The sequence below is a fragment of the Bombina bombina genome, chromosome 1 (genome assembly GCF_027579735.1).
Source record: "Bombina bombina isolate aBomBom1 chromosome 1, aBomBom1.pri, whole genome shotgun sequence".
NCBI lineage: Eukaryota > Metazoa > Chordata > Amphibia > Anura > Bombinatoridae > Bombina > Bombina bombina.
In genome coordinates this window covers 901,812,277-901,824,185 of record NC_069499.1, presented here as the reverse complement: position 1 = coordinate 901,824,185, position 11,909 = coordinate 901,812,277, and the positions used below count along the sequence as shown (strand labels likewise).

The window sequence follows — 11,909 nt, the reverse complement described above, 5'->3', positions numbered from 1 at the left end:
TGTCATTTAAAACCTTTTTAACCACTTGAGGGAGATGGGGGGAAAAACAACATCCTGTCTTTGCAGTCAGAGTGATTTCAAGTAAAATAATAAAAATTAAAAAACCTAAAAAAAACCTGTAATGTATTCAAGACAAATTGGTTTGTTCTAGAAAAAAGTATTATAATCTGATAATTAAAAAGGCAATTGTCATAAAATATTAGTTGTTTTAACTGCAATATGTATTTATATATTATATAAGTATCAGTTTATTTATGCAACTCACAGCACAGTTTGAGTTAAATCAACGTGAACAAAGAGAAGGAAACCGACTTCAAATTGCATGTTAAAGATGAAAAAGCATCTAAACAGGGCTGAAAATGAGAGGATCAGAGATGAAAGGGAAAAAAAGTTGGACACTTGACTTGAAAAAAAAAAAAAAATATATATATACATATATATAAAAAAAAGCATCCATGAATTTTCAAGCAACAGACCAGCCTCCAACAGCAGCCCAATGAGATCTGCCAGGGGAAGGCTCTGAGATCACTTTTACACATCCCTGATTCCTTTAGCAGTCAGGCACGTTGGAGCAAGCTCACTGATAGAATTCAAGGATTTGCTGGGAATATCCCTTGTCCTTTTTTTTTTTCTTTTCTGGAGATGCACTGCTGATGTGTGTGCAGTGAGTGAGCTGGGAACTGCATCTTTACCATCAGGACACACAGAAAGAGCTGTGAGTGTCAGTCTAACAGCTTCCCATCAGCATGAAAAGGCAAGGAGCGCACAGTGACTGAGGACTGCCTCATTCACAAGGGATCCTGGTTATTTGTCTCTCTGTGAAGTAGATCTTTTTAATTCATTCTAAGCTGAGGACTTGTGATGAAGACGCTGGCTGATCACTGGCAGAGTAAGTCTCTATCCTCTTATTGTTTTGTCTCTCTAAGTATAGCGGGGACTACTTTACGGGGTCCCACACATTCACCCTCACTTCCCATTTATCTTCATTAATAACTGGTCTTTTGGAAACTGCATGGATCCATCTATTCACCTTACAGTAAGTAAAGATAAACATCTTATTTATATATATATATGAAGCATTTATAGATGGAATCTGTAATAGTTATAAGGGAAGGCTAGTATAACTGAAGATCCCCTGCATTTATTTTATAGTGTAATATATAATTTGTGTGCTTTTTGGATCAGATGTCAGGCTGCATTCATACATTGAAATGGATTGCAGATTTCGTGCTGAGAATAAATATGACTTAAAAAAAACCTGATATGTAAATAGCTGGAGGGAGATTAGCACTTGGTGAAGCAATGAAGAGAGTGTTCATTTTTAGGGGCACATTGTTAGGAGAGACCTGTAAGATTTATTCTTTGCTGCATGGCACCTGAAGAGAGAAAATTACAAGATTTAGGTGTTCTGTACTGATGAGCTCTGATTGCAGCAAAAGATACAGCTACCAGCCAGCCAGGTCTTGCTGTAGGTGAGTGGTGTTTCTTATATTAGAAGTTGATTTTTTTCTCCTCATTGACTGAACAGGAAATACACCCCTATAAAACTTACTCCAGCTATCCCCTGACAGTTGCATAATTAAAAAAAAAAAACGTTTGGCTAGACATGACATGTACATACTTAAATCACATTATTCCTCTGAGCATTGTACTCCCAGTCTGTAAAACAACTGAATATCATTCTCTTGTGAAAGATTCTTGTCATGCAATTTCTTACCATTATCCATCAGGCATTTCAGATCAGAGCTTTATCAAGTGCTGCAGTATTAATGGGCACCAATTTGCTTGTTTAGATGCCTATCACATACCTGCTGGCAGCAAAAGGGTTAAACATCTAAAGATCACTGTTTTGCAGCAACATGATGCAAATTTGATTTGCAGAATAATATTTGAGATTCTAATTTAATTATGTAAATTCAGCTAAAGGGCAATGCATTTTTGTAAAGAGTTTATTAACTATAATGCATAAGAAAGACAGATGCTATACAATCTGATGTATAGAATATTTGCATTGTTGCTTTGTTCCAACAGGTTTCTTAAGCAATACTTGCTTAGCTCATAAAATGTATATATATATATATATATATATATATATATATATATATATATATATATATATATATAATTCCCAGTGATGCAAAGGTTCTAAATAACTATTTCCCATATATAAACCTCAATTGCTTTGCTTTAGTGTGACATAGACTGACAAAAAATTTTTTTAAAGCATTTGGCTAGTGTTAGAAACTAAATCTCACCATCATGTTTGCAATCATTACTTCATAAACAGCTTGAGCTCCTTATTGAAATGGGAACAAAGTTCATCTTAAATTTTAGAATCATTGGCAATGTGAATCCAAATTGGTGCAATTTCTAATGCAGCTGATACAATCAAAAGCAAATTTAAAGGAATGTTGATTCAGATTCATATTATAATAAACTAAGTGGCTCATTTTAAATTCAGTTTATGCATAAAGTGTGATTGGCTTTAATTGTTTTTTATTTATTTATTTATGTAAAAGTCTTAAGAACACATTGCTCAAACTCTTGACAAATTTTCTCAGATAGAAAGTTATACAATCTTAATTATGAGACAACATCTTTTTCATGCAAATAAATTAATACATTTTAAATATGGTCTATGATAATCACAATTATGCTACGATAATATAATATAACAATGCAACTCTCTGCTTTTATATTTCATAAATAATTTCTGATATGACTCTTCAAATAACTAATGGGGCACATCATTGCTGTGTACTACTATTAGTAAGAAATAACCATTAATACAACATATGCTGTTGCAGTCTGATCTAAACACAGCGTGTCTGATGGCAGCTGGAGGCCAGTGACAAAATATGAGAAAAATACTTTTACATTTTTTCTATATTTTATGCAATAAATATTTGATGACACAATATGGATGTTGTCCTGGTTTTATTGAAATGTCGACTTGGCAGAGTTAAGAAAAAATTGGAACATTGTTTGGAGTCATAAAAGTCAGACTTGGAGTCAAAAATTATACTTAAATATTTACTCTTTCTTTATTGGTCTAATAGAATTTAAGTGACTTAAGATAGAATCCATAGCTATATGACCTTATGAATGGTAAAGGCCATAGGAAGGCAATATTTCGATATATGTTTATATTATTTTTTAATATTATCATTATTATCTATTAAAGTATTTTAAATCCCCATCATGATTTAAGTTTTAATTCTTATAGAGCACAATTTGAATATAGTATTGTAAAAATGCAAAAATTAAATAAACACACACTTTACCTTATAAAACTCACTCAAGGTTTGTATTAGAATATTCTAAAAGACCCTGTTCATTTATTTATTACTAATTAGCTTTAGGATTTATTGTTTTTTCAATTTTTAGTTACGTCGAGCCTGAAGCAGAACTTGTGTATGGACTTCAAGTCTTGCACCAGTATTCCTTTTAGCAGCTCAACAAATATATCAACGTAAACTATTTAAGTTATTTGTAATCGCTCGTTGATTAAGCTGGATAAAATTTCACTATAAATGAAAAAAAAGTCTTCATCTATGACAAAAAATGCTCTCAAACATTTCATCCTATAAGGGTCATTTTAGGATATTGCAATATTTCATTATGTCCAAAAATCCTAAAACTACCCCAAGAAAAAAATAAAAATAATAATAAATAAAAATAAAAAAAGTTAATTTTTTTGTTTAGATATCATGTTCCTATTTCCGGATAGCATAATCCTAAAAACTCATACATCTAAAATCTTAACTGTTCATGATTTATTTATTTTAAATCTGTTTTGCAAAACATATCCTCTTTTTTTCCTGCTATGATTACTATTCTCATGACTAAGACTTAAGTAAAAATTACTTTAAGAAATGACGCACCTAATAATGATTTCAATACCACAACTTAGCATGAAGAATTTCTTATAAATATATAGCCCATGGTGTCATTTATTTGAGTTGACTGGTAAGAGACCAACAGCATTTAAAAAACAGTTGTGTAGTTGCATTTAGCTAAAATGCATCTTTATAATGCCATAATTACTACTATAATAATTTTGTCAAAGTAGACAAAAAGTAACCTGTAGAGAGAAAAAAAAAATCAGAGTAATATTGGTTTCAGAATGAAATGCCACCAGCAAATGGTATGTCTGCTTGTTTCCATAGAGGGATATGTACAAAGGATCATAATTCTGAAGTTTGTAAAGAGATACGGGGAGCAATGCATTTTAGTGCACATTCAATTTCTCAAAACAGCTAGTTGTGTATGTGACAAAGAATGTTATTAACTGGTGTGAAAAATGTAGAAATCTCTGCTCATTACTTTCACTTTACTGCTGATGTGATTGAACTTTTAAGGTTGGTTATAGTGCATACAATTACTTATTGTGTGTGTTTGGGAAAATACTATGTATAAATCATAGCTGGCAATACAGATTAAGTACAATGAAAATAGCTAAAAGCAGTCAAATAAACCTATTCATAATACCAAGATCTTTTTTATGGCAGTGTTATAATTTGTGAGGTTGTTTTTTTATATATCTCTATCTCTTTGAACACAATAGTGAAACTTTTGCTGTCTCTCATACTTTTTTATGCCTTCTCATTATGACGTTGTGTAGCGTACATAATGCGGTGAAGATAATATGACTGCAGTTTTAATTCATTTTGGTGTTTCAAAATAGTTTGTGAAATAGAAAACAAACAATTTTTGCACTATTTTGTGATACTGTGTATCATGTAATATTCACCGGTAAGCAAACAAACATGCTAGATTCACTAAGTGAGAGAGAGCTTTGTGTATCAACCATTCCTGTGGTACAGTATTGACCTAATCTTTTTTACTGTTTGTTGTTTGTTTTTTTTTGTAGAGGAATCTTTCACTTCAAAAATATACTCATGGAAAGTGTGTGTGTGTGTGTTTGTGCACAATTAATCTTGCCTTTTCTTCTCTCCCGCTTGATAGATCTAATATCTGTATCTATAACTATATTCATATCTATTTATCTACTTACTTATTATATGTCTGTCTGTCTGCCTGTCTGTCTGTCTATCCATCCATCCATCATCTATCTATCTATCTATCTATCTATTGATCTATCTATCTATCTATCTATCTATCTATCTATTATCTATCATCTATCTAGTGTATCTATCTATCTACCTAGCCATTTTTAAAGAATAAGTAAAGTTAAATTGTGTATTGATGGCCTTTAAAGCAAACTTAAATGATTTGTGATGTTTGGAATTACATTTCACAGTGTCATTTATGACATTTCATGTAATGGAAATGGGCGACTATTCACCATATATTAACATGCTGGAAAATAATAAATAAAACTAATCAAAGTATCCCACTCATGTTAATGACCTATTATTGGCGTATTTACTGAACAAATTAAAGAAACCCCCATGGCATGTCTATAAACATCTTATAGAAGTTTAGAAAAGTGTATTAAACTAGTGAGAAAACCAGTTTTCTAGTATTTATTAGAATACAAATAAATCTATACATTTTGAAACCCTTGCATATGTGTTAGCCAAACAAAACTGTACGTGCATTGCCTATAGAATGACAGTATTCTCCTATGTTTTTGAAACTTACAGCAATGAATTATTTTTAACTTCTAATTTAAAAATATATAGCTTTTTTTTATTAGACCCATTCAGAGTTTCCTGAAGTCAGTGAATAGATTTTTTTGTAAAATATTTCCAAACACTATTGATTCTTCAAGGGATATTCCTTCATGTGAAATGCATTCTGGTTAAAGTGTGAAAAGAGGATAAATATGTGGGCAATTCACAGTTATATTTCTCTATAAAAGTTAATACATCAATTTTAAATGTGCTTTATGTTTCCTGTAAAGCAATAAAACCTAAGCTATTGCAGAATACTACATGACTTTGGACAACTGCCCTTTCAGCTAGAAATGACCCCAAAATGTACTTTGGTGAACATTTCTCTATTTCATATTACTTTTTTCTCATGCTCAAAAGTTTTAGAACCATTTTTTATGTTTGCTGTTTTGTGCACATTGATTTAGGTTATATTCTTGTTGGAACAATGTAATATTGTTTTTTATTCTATAATAATTTGCATTAAAGTCTATTGTAGATGGATTACATGATATTCTTTTGCACCTGGAATATAGTTTGCCCTATAGCCTAATAATATAACCTATAATTGAATATGTTCTAAAATGTGTTCCATGATTTGCAATATTTGCAAACATACATATATAACTCTCAAATGGTTATCCTGAATTAAATATTAAAAAGTGAGTGGTGTGAAACATTCAGTTTGCCGTGTTATAGTTAAAATAATATGCCATTATGGTATCATTTTGCTGACTATACTGCACGTGCCATACCTTACAGAGGCCAAAACATAATGATAAAAATATTTAATAGGTTATACTGTAGTCATAAACCAGAAATTACAATAGTTATTGAAGTAATGTATGTTTCATGACAGAAATGCTACATCAGTAGTTCATTCTGACACATTGCTAGGGAATAACTCTAATGGAAGTTCTGTTTTGCCAAAAAGCCAGTAGGTACATAGGATAACCATCCATCAGACGTGTTATCAGTTTATATACTAAATAACTACAAATATTCAAAGACTTAAACAATGAACAAAGCCAATGAGTCAGTAAAGTTTAACAACTAGTAGAAAGGGGGTCAGGTTAGGTAGGTGATATATTTGTTATTTCTGTGGAATGATGCTTATATCTATGACCTGTGTCGCTATTGCAGTTAAATACACTGCAGGTTATAGCAACTGTGTCTTACTATCATACACAACATTCCTACATTTGATAGCACCTTAGGAACAATGTAAAATATGTGCAGACATGTATTTAAAATATAAAAAAAAATATCCAGGATATCAAATACATAAGATCTTAAATATAGAAGTGTATTTAAATAAAATTTGCTAATTAATAACTATAATTTATTTGCTGAAATGGAGCTAAATGTGTGTATCTGAAATGTTTTGTATTCTTGAGTACTGTCATTTTCTCTTTTTCTTAAATTTTGGTCCTGGCTATTGAAACATAGCACTGCAGCTAGCTTGTCCGACTTAAGGGTGCAGGGTCCTATTATGTTTCTGAGATGAGTCTTGTGTGCTTCTTATGTGTAGATGAGGAAACTTAAGAGATGATGTTACACAGTTCCACTGTCTCTTTCTGTTTGCATAGCAAAAAAAGCCAACCTCCATTACTCAGCCATGCACTTGATAATGGGGACGAGCATCCCACTTTTCAACATAGTTTTTCATGTCCTCTTTGTTTGGATCTTGTGTTTCTATGCAGATCAGAGCTGTGTGTACAAGCATAAGCAGTGGTGCATATCTTGCTTGGACATTTCTCAATTAGGGGCTCAGTTTACATTTGATCCAACTTGGAATCAGCAGGAAACCAAATTCTTGAAAGTCGTCTGAAAGAGCCAACTTGGAATAGAATATCAATAAATAGTTAGTACTGGCAAATTATTTGCTTATTAAGTCATCATTAGTTACAGTTGACTAAAAATGCCCAAATACACAGAGGTTTTGCTAGAAAATCAGCTGACTTTCTAGTGCAAGAGAGCAAGTCAGCTATCTACCAAGCACCAACCTAAAGGGACACTCAGGTTAAATTAAATTTTCATGATTCACATACAACATGTAATTTTAAACAACTTTCCAATTTACTTCCATTTAAAAAAATGTGCTCAGTCTTTTTTATATTTATACCTTTTGAGTCACCAGATCCTACTGAGCATGTGCAAGAATTCACAGACTATACGTATATGCATTTGTGATTGGCTGATTGCTATCACATGGTACAAGGGGAGTGGAAATATAAATAACTTTGAAATTTGTTATAAAAAAATCTACATCTACTACTCATTTGAAGTTCAGACTAAGTGCTATTGCATTTTCTTGTTATCTTGCATTTGTTGATTATGCAAATCTAATGTGTTGACTGGTCCTTTAAGACCAGCCTAAAATCCCTTGCATTTTTAGTAAGCACATTTTACCAATAAACCACAGGTATTAGATGGGTTTATTTAGTTATGGAGTAGATTGGAATATATCTAATTTGCAACACTTAGCAATTCAATACAGTTTGGCAGTATACTGCCTGGCTAGTAAATACATTTCAATCTGGCTTTGATTAGGCTGATATATGGTTGAAACTGAGCACACGTTTTACAGCCAGAATAAAGTTAAGTCATGTCAGCAGACATGATGTTAAGTCAGTTCCAAGATTGTGAATAGAAAGAGAGTTTGGAGAACTAAAGAAAAGCTTAAAGGGACATAAATGTGCAAAAAAGAAAATGCTTTACTATGTTAGAGCATTTTATTAGTATACATAACTGTGTTTTACACCTGCCAATGGATTCGAGTCAGTGCCAGAGCAGCTATGCACTACAGGGAGCTAACTTAAAGGGACACTCAATCAAAATTAAACTTTCATTATTTAGATAGAGCATGCCATTTTAAACAACTTTCCAATTTACTTCCATTAACTAAATGTGCACAGTCTTTTTATATTTAATCTTTTTGAGTCACCAGCTCCTACTGAGCATGTGCAAGAAAAAGTGTGTATGCATTTGTGAATGGCTGATGGCTGTCACATGGTACGTGTATGCATTTGTGATTGGCTGATGGCTGTCACATGGTACAGGGGGAGTGGAAAAAGACATAACTTTTAAAATTGTCAGAAAAAAAATCTACTATTCATTTGAAATTCAGACTAAGTGCTATTGCTTTGTCTTGTTATCTTGCATTTGTTGATTATGCAAATCTACTGTGTTGACTGGTCCTTTAAAACATCTGGTGAGCCAATGACAAAAGAACAAGGTGTATAGCCACTAATCAACAGCTAGCTCCCATTAGTGCTTTGATGGTGCTGAGCATATCTACATATGCTTTTCAACAAAGGATTAGGGATGGGCAAATGTGTAAATTTCCGAATTGGAATGTTAGAACGAATGTTATTACCGAAATTCGAATTAAAAATCTGAATGTTGATAGGAATGAATATTCTTAAAAAATTCTAAAATCGAATGCTATTTACAGTTTTCGAATGTCACTTTCGAATTCAAATGTTTATAATTATATTGAATGTCCACAATGTTTCGAATTTAACATTCTATTTAACAAATACTAGTCAGACGTTCAATAGTTCATGTGGTAGGGAGGGAATCTAGTAAATTGATACATAATAGATACAAATATATCATTACGAATGTTTCAATATAGAATATTGCATAATTCGAATATTACATTTAAAGAAAGCATTCAAAATACTATTACAAATATAAATTAGAATTTTTCTAAACTAATATTTTCGAATGTAATCGTAAAATTTGAAACGGAACATTCGAAAATCTAATGTTAGAATGTTATGTAAACATTCGAAATTCGGTTCGAACGAACGAATGTGTTAAAATTAGTTTCATTTTTCGAATGTTGCAAAACATTCGCCCATCCCTACAAAGGATACAGAGAGAACAAAGTAAATCTGATAATAAAATTAATTTAAAAGTGTCTTAAAATGTAATGCTATATTTGAATCACAGAAATTTAATTTTTACTTTCATATCCCTTTAAGAATCTCAGTCAGCTATGACTTACACATGCTAAATACAAGGCAAAATTACAGCCAATGCTGTGTACGCTGTGTTTATCCAGTCCATGCAGTTGTCAGTGTTCTCCCTACTCTAGTCACATGACTCCAGATACCAATCAGAAGACACCCAACACACTTCGTTCTAGATATTAACAATCCAAGTCGTTACAAAACATTTTTTTTTATTGTCCGCTGTTTATATAAAGTGAATTGAACTTGTATGACTTTTTTTTTTTAAAATTTGAAAGTTGGTTGAAACCCCTTTGAATAGTCTTTTTTATTAAAATATATATTCATTGTTTTGATTTGTATATTTCTTATGATTTTCCTTATATTGACTGTTCACCCCTGCATTACATCTTTGATATATGTCTCATAAAATGCTATTTTGCAGACATAATATTTTACCGAGTTAATCAGATATATTACGGTCACAAATGTATTGTCTGGTAGAATTTATGCTTATTAATTAAGCCTGTGCATTTTTCCCCGCAAGAAAACAAAATAATAAAACTAATTTTACCACCTCATAAAGCACAATAATTAAAGGATACTTTACTGCAAGGTTTACATGTAAACACATAATGATTATCCCTTTTCATTATAGCTTTGGAATTCCCTGCAAATCAAAAGGAGTCATATGTGTAGATATGTGTAATGATTACAATTATTTATAGCATTGATTTATGTAGCTGGGTTAAATATATTTCTAATATGTAAAAAAAAAAAAAATGTACAAAGTCAAATGAAAGGATATTCTTGCTGTATATTCACGCTGTATTCCAGTTAGAGAATTGTGGAGATTGCAATCTCATGGTTTACCACAAATTAGTCATGCAATAATCTGCCTAAACACTTTGTTTATGTAATAAAAAAGTATATTTAAAGTTTAATTTAACTGAAAAATAAATTATAAATATGTATCTTCCTTTTTATTTGCCTTATTAAAATAAAACATACAAAATATAATGAAATTCAGTTCAACTAAAATGAATTATAAAAATACATTAATAATTGTAAAGTGGGAACAACTAGCGAAAAAAAGGTAAATTCTTAAAGTTGAAAAGTTGAATTACCTAAATTTATTGATATATATATATATATATATATATATATATATATATATATATATATATATATATATATATATATACAGGGGTTGAAAAATATCAGTATGATTTACTAGTCAGAGGTTAAAAGCTACTAGTCCAGAGGGAAAAAGTTACTAGTCCACTCAATGTTAAAGGGTTAAAGGGACAGTCTACACCAGAATTCTTATTGTTTTAAAAGATAGATAATTCCTTTATTACCCATTCCCTAGTTTTGCATAACCAACACAGTTATATAAATACTTGTTTTACCTTTGTGATTATCTTTTAATAGTTTGCCTTTGCAAACTGCCCCCTTATTTCAGTTATTTTGACAGACTTGCACTTTATCCAATCAGTGCTGACTCCTAGGTAACTCCACGACCGGGAGCACAGTGTTATCTATATGACACACATGAACTAACACCCTCTAGTGGTGAAAAATTGTCAAAATGCATTCAGATAAGAGGCAGCCTTCAAGGTCTAAGAAATTAGCATATGAACCGTCTAGGTTTAGCTTTTCACTAAGAATACCAAGAGAACAAGCAAAATTGGTGATAAAAGTAAATTGGAAAGTTACATGCCCTATCTGAAACATGAAAGTTTATTTTGGACTAGATTGTCCCTGTAATGATAGAAAAAAGTAAAATTTCTATTTTATTTCAATACTCCTTTAATTGGTTTTGTATGATTTTTAAATTATGTTTTTTTTTGTTAGACTTATTGTAATGTATTCATCTTCACATATGTAAAAGCAGGGAACACCCCTTTGCAAAACACACTGTTCTCAAGGTAATAACTGGTAAATTAATGTGAAAAACAATGTAAATTAAGATAGGGTCTTCATAGCACTTGTAATATTTCTTAGAAAAACTCACAAGCTCAGACAGTTTTAGATAATCAGGCCCTAAGGTCTGATTCTCAAAAATTCAACAGCATGGAGAGAAATCATCATATTATTTTACTAAGGATTATATTGTAAAATAAGTGCCTCTACTTAACATAAAGCATATTATTGAACTCCCCTTAATTAGCTACATAGCTCCCAAGGTAAAAATCTACCTTTAAAACAATCCCTGAGGGCTTTGTAATACTGACAAGGCATCATATAGAATCTCGCCAGACAAGAGCTTTAGAGAACTGGGCCCTAATTCTTACAATTGCAATGAAATGGGATGGTTTGCTAAATGCTT

The 11,909-nt window shown here is 31.4% G+C and overlaps 1 protein-coding gene across 1 annotated transcript in view; it reads left to right on the top strand.

The window, feature by feature from the left end:
* The first annotated feature begins 582 nt into the window (after positions 1-582).
* CDH8 (cadherin 8) overlaps positions 583-11,909 on the top strand; it is a 658,573-nt gene continuing 647,246 nt past the window's right edge. Inside the window, exon 1 of the mRNA XM_053699570.1 lies at positions 583-889. The gene's annotated coding sequence lies outside the window, so the exon portion shown is untranslated. The remainder of the gene's footprint in view (positions 890-11,909) is intronic.